Source organism: Pseudopipra pipra, chromosome 3 (genome assembly GCF_036250125.1).
Source record: "Pseudopipra pipra isolate bDixPip1 chromosome 3, bDixPip1.hap1, whole genome shotgun sequence".
Classification (NCBI taxonomy): Eukaryota; Metazoa; Chordata; class Aves; order Passeriformes; family Pipridae; genus Pseudopipra; species Pseudopipra pipra.
Genome location: NC_087551.1, coordinates 15675890 through 15682177, shown reverse-complemented (window position 1 = coordinate 15682177; position 6288 = coordinate 15675890).

The following is a 6288-nucleotide window of genomic DNA, read 5'->3' as shown; positions in this document are numbered from 1 at the left end:
CAAAGGCCTTGGGTCAGGACCAGGCAGCACAAACAGCGCAAGAGTACTACAGTGGTTTTGTGTTCACTGCATTTCCTCCACCATTTTCCAAAGCAATCAACAGCTTGGAGCTGCAACCTGAAAGACAAGAAGAAAAACCTGCCTTGATGGTCATTTTGTTTATTCCAACCCCAAAAAAATATATTCCCCCTTTGGATGGTATTTTACGTGTTTTATTGCCTGGCCAAACAACAGAAGCAATCCAGCATTTGGTCACCTTTTCAAAATAGTTTGAGGATTACAGCACTGTTATCAATATATCCATTTTTAAATGCTAAACCATGACTACTCCAAGGAACATCACTGCTTCCCAGAGCAGTTACGAAGATCATGAAGAACTGAGAGCACTTCACATCTGATGAGTGGCTCTGGAGTAGGATTTCACTTGCACTGCTGCCCACTGTACTATCTCTCAGCAACTCCCACTGCCAGGACTGAGAGGGAAACAAAATTTTCAGGTTGAAGTTTTAATTTAAGATGGATGAATTCAATGGATTTGAATTCAAAAAAGAAAATGACAGAAAACCACATCAAAAACTAAAAATGACATAATTAGCGGTTGTTTTGTGAGTACCTAAAGGGGATAAAATGAAAATATGAAAGGCAGTTTAAAAACATGCAATTCTAAAGAAAAAATCAGCAATTCTGTTAGAATACTAAAATAAAATGCTTCAACCTCTCCCCAATAAAAACAGACAAAAAACTTCAATATTTCTTCAATTTTTCCATTCCCTATCATTCACTTCACCCTCTCCCTTTTCTGTGCTTCGAACTATTAATCTGCACAAAATGCTGAGCAGATGGTTGCAGTTTCTAGCAGTGGTCATCACAGCACTAATGCATGTTAAAAAAAACATATAGAATGAGCAAAGATTAGCAAACCAAGTTAGAATTTATGAAACTGGGAAAGGGGATGTGCCAGCCCTTGAAAGCACTGAAATTGTTATCAGATCCCTTTATGAAGCAGTAGCAAGCACAGGTTTCAATGCCTTACAAAGGGAATCTTCTGTGGAATTACCTTAGAAAGTAATTTATTTACAGATAGAGGAAAAACTTTTCCTATAAGCATATTTCACTGGAATTAGGGGATTGTAGAAAACTAATTGTTACTTTGAAACTCCTGTTATTTAAAGGTAAAGTCATTTAGTTTGAAGCATCCACCAGAGTTCATATTTTCCAGAACAGCCTTCCCTTCATCCTGTTAGTTTCCTTCACTAAATGTACCCCTTTTCCAAATCTTTATATCTATGAACTCTATTTCATATATATATATATATATATATATATATATATATATATATATATATATATGCTTGAGGAGCTTTGAGGAGCCTGAGCACACGATAAGCTTCAGAGAACCACGGGTTTGGAGAGGATCCAAGCTCCTTCCAACCTACAAGTGCTGGAAGCCAGTGAGACGAAACAGCCACTACAACTACCCATGTTCCTGCAATTCCCATGTTGACACCCTGAGATTTTTTGCATTACAGAAACCACAGCACAGCCCCAGCAAAAGCAGATTTTACCAACCTTCACTGTCAGCCCCCGTTCCCAGAAAGCCTGGTTCGCTGAGGGCAGAAAATGTTTCTTTGATCTGATTGCAGGAACTTCCAACTTGAGGCAGCTGAAAAGGTCATTGGTTCCTATACCAGACAGTCTGTGTGAGATCATTTCAATCTGATTTATTTCTACACCACCTTTTTGGGAAGGGTCACAAATTGGGTCTCACCCAATTCCAAGTGGGAAGATTTTTAATACTTCCATTGATGTGGGCACGGAAAGATTCTTGTTGATGCCAGTTTCCCACAGCAACCGTTGCCATGGTTATAAATCATTTATTGCCCCCCACCCACCCTGTTGGCCAACAGCTGAATATAAAGGATGAGTTTACTCTGTGCTAGAGACCATGACAAACGCACAAACCCGCTCAGTCTGAAGTTCACCATCAGGCACTGAAACACTGTTGGCTGTTTCATTGCAGGGGCTTTGGGAACTCTCTAAAATAACCAACAGACAAGTGCTCGCTAATGATGAAAGCAAACAGTCCTCCAGCTCACAGATGCAGATATCCAGGGGGTCTTAAGCTTGTGTGTGCAGTAATCATTACAGGAGGAACCTAGAGACAATGCCCTCCCTTCCAGGCTCCCATGGAGCTTAAGGGAAACACGTTCTTCTCAAAGACTTAATGCATCAATTCCTTAAGTTATTCCTAAATAACTTAAAAGCATTCATTACTGAGCCAAGGTATTTGAAATAACCTAGTTAACCCCATCTCCATGATTAGAAGAGCTCTGGATAGGCTCCAGGTCTGACCATGACTTCACTTCCTCTCCTAGACAATGTGAGATTCACTCACACAATTCTTAATTGTCTCTTGTACCTCCTTGCTGAGCAATTTTGTATCTTGCAGCCAAAACAGAAACAGAGATGAAGGCACCTGGACAAAATTTTCCTCATGAAGAGGCCCAGGCTTACTTCCAAACAGGATTTGCTTTATGATTTCCTTGATTTTTCAAGGGCTGGGTAGAAGGTGGATTTGAAGTAAAGCTCAAAAAAAAAATGCTATATTTCAGGCAGCAGTTGAGTCAAATGCAGTCATGCTGGCAACAACCAAACATGTTTTGGCAAGTTATTTCCTCTGCTTGAGTGCAGTGGCTTCCCACACGTTATTTCTGCAACCCCAACAGCAAGTGGATTTCCCTCTCTCCAGCTCAAAACAAGCCCTCATAAATGTTTAAACGAACTGAAAACCACCACAGCTCTCACAACATCACAGCTGAGGCATCCTGACACTGTAACGTAATACTACACACTACCTGCTTTACAAAAATCACCTCCAAACCACAGCTCCAGCAGCCCTCCTGGTGAATCCAGGTGCTCTGCACGCCCAGTTAGAGAGTTTACTGACCTACATGCCAGAAGGGAGACGGGAAGTCTGATCTCAAACCCAATTCCTAACTGGAGGGCTATGGACACCATGCAACCAGCTGAAGTGGCACCCACCCACTTTTAGCAGACTGGAGATGTAGGAGTAAATTTTCCTTCCAGGGTCAATCATACTGCTCTTTAAAGCAAAACTGAAGTTTTAAGCCACCTGCCATAAATTAAATCACAAAATATCTGTCTTTCCTACAAAGGAGAGTGGAGAGTCTCCACAGCTGTGAGCTTGGACACACCTGCAAGGAAAGAGAGTGTCTGCTATAAGCCTCTCCTTCAGTCCCCTCCTTCCAAGGAGCAGGGAAATAACATCCCAAAGGCCATGGATCAGTTTCTAGGAGACTTAATCTTGGTTTAGGCAGCGGTTAAAGGGGCAAAGGGCAAGACTGCACAGAGTCAGTTTTCCTTGTCACCCCACAGTTCTGATCAAGCAAAGAAGGGCCAATACAGTACCAAGCCACTGTTTCATCACAAGACAACCTGAACTAGAACTTGGCTATTGAGCTATACACCATCTCCGTAATTTTTATGTGCATTTCTCAAATGTCTACATGCTCATGTTGCCAGTAAGCAGGAATTTTCCAAGAACCAGTTGTGCCTTCTGTATCTTCCCTTCTTTTCTCCCTTTCCACATTATTCTTCTCCTCTCCAACAGCACATTTTGCTTTTGTTTGTTTCTACTTAACCAAGGTCATTGAGATACTTATTTTCGGACAGAGAAACCATTAGCACAAGTAATTTTAAGGATGAATCCAAAACTGTGGGTTTTTTAAAAACAAATTAAATCACTTCCCATAGCATGGAGGGAGCCCAAAAGCAAAACATCCATAGTCCTCAAGTCCTTACACAGCACAACGTTTAACAGACACAGGTGCACGTCCCACTCCCTACGAAACTTCCATGAATCAGATGTGGCACTGAAATATTTAGCAAAGGAGGCAACAGACATTTATTGTCCCAAGTCCTGATGTAGTACTAAGTACTGTAGTACTTCCTTCGGAAGCAGGACCATACCCAGAGGCAAGAACTCAGCAACAATGCAATTGCACCATCCTCAAAGGCACAAGTCACAGGTTGCTCCTGCCACCCAGTAATGTAAGGAATTTTGTGGAGCTGGTCTGGCACCCGCTGGCCATCTATGGTATTGCTCCTTGTCAGAGACAGTTTATATACTTCTATAATCTGGGAAGAGGCCACCACAAGAAAAACAGCAAACAAAAATCCCATAGGCCCTGCAGTGGTGCCTGGACAGACATTAAATACACATTTGTAAATAGGACACAATACTAGTTGGGCAAATAAAACCAAGAGCACACCTTAGAGTTTCTACCCCATTGATTTGCTGGCTACTTAACTGGGGAGGTCTGCCCTGGGCACACCTTGGCTCTTCACAGGAATTCTCATCCAAACTCCACTGCTCCAAATGAGCAGCTGGTCTGTCTTCCTCACTCTCTTCATTGCTCCAAAACTACCAGGATTAGTGCTGGAAGGGAGAATCTACGCCATTTCCAGCCTTTTTCTCCAGACAATGCTGCATCTTTCGAAGATGAAGACACAGCTCAAACTGTTTTGAGACCTTGGCTTTGTAGATAAATAGTCATAAAGATTAGAAAGTGCACAGAACTGTTAATTATCAGCTCTAAGGTGAGGGCATTTTTGACCAAGGAGCCCAATTGCTCACAGCTGCCAAACCCACACAGTTTCACACACAACAGCTGCTTCAAGGTGACGCAGGCAGAGAGCTGAGGACAGTGTGACCTGGCTGTCATAACAGCAAGCAGGAGACCAGAACTCACCTCTGGTGACCCCTGTCACCAGCTCTCTGTCTGTAACTGAAACAGATTCACAGGATTTTCATGCCCGCGAGAACAAAGAATGAACAAAATCTTCTTGAGACGCCTCTGCTATTCCTGCTGACAGGTTCTCCCACAGCTCCGCTGCTGGAACAGGTTTGCTGTGCACAGAAATGATGGACACAGGCAATGCAAACCTTGCAGGTACAATGGGAAGTGGTGGAAAGTTTCCAATGCCACCACTCCCGCATCCAAAAGTGCAAACGAGATACTCCGCCTGCTCTTTCAGCCCCAACCCAGGGCTTCTGCTTCGACTTCTGGAAAGGCTGGGATGTAGACCCATGTAGGACTTGCATGACCAAAACACAGCTGGCTCCTTGTGTTACTCCACACTTCAAAAGCTCAGCAGACCAGCACTCACCTGAGATAGAACACATCTTCATTCAAACCCCTCTTTTGCCCGATCCGAAGCCTGCCCACACATAGTAACAGCAGGACTGATTAAAAACTGACACAAGTTCAGCCTAAGCTGGTGGCTTTGAGTGCAGACAAGTGCACAAATCTTGGCACTTATTTTCACAGCATCTCAAAACTGAAAAAGATAAAGCCCAGATTTATAAAGTATTAAGACACTAATTTACTGCCAGTTAAAACGCTCCGAAGACCAAAAGCCTCCCCCTGCTGCCCTTCTACCTCCACCTCTCCAAAACCAAGAACATCTCTTCCAGCTTTGTCCGTGACATAACCCCATGCACTTCCAGAAAACACTGCAACCCTAATGCAATCCAAGCAGTGGACAAACCAACAGACAGGACGAAAAGGAGACAAGAAATCAGTAACAACAGGTCCTTTGCAGAACATTGTAACCTTTCAGACTGGCTTCCTCCTCCATTAGAAATCTGCTTTCTACAAGCAGCATTTCATCTTGAACCACCACCCATAGCTACCTAACCTCTCTCTCAACAAACACCACAGGACAGGTATTTGGTAAAAGAGATGTATATTTATTCACTTTACAAAGAGGGTGGTATTTAGTTGCAACAGCTCCATTTATAGACAAATATATTATTGTACATTATAGTGGTGAATGGCTCAAACTTTTACTTTGTTTTGCTCTTAAAAATATGTTTGCACCACTTCAGCTTCCATTAGCTGAGGAAATAGCTGTCCTTGTTCTGCCACTGAGAGATTAAAAATCCATAATAAAGGTATAGCCGTGTGCTATGTATTCACAAGAACTCCCCTTCTCATTTCCCTGTGTCACTCCTCTCCCCACCCACCTCAACACGGTCTGTCCTCTGGGTTAGCACTGAAATTATATACAGCCTCCATTAAAACGAAATTAGGAGCCAGTGATAGTTCTAAGGTCCTTTTAAAGCACAAGAAAAGTCATTGATTTGTACATACAAAAATCTTGAGTTCAAATTTGTTAAAAAAAAAAAAAAAGAAAAATACATTTTTAAGTCAGGTTGGCATTTAGATATTGCCAAGGCATGGCTAAGCCAATGAGGGGGGGGAG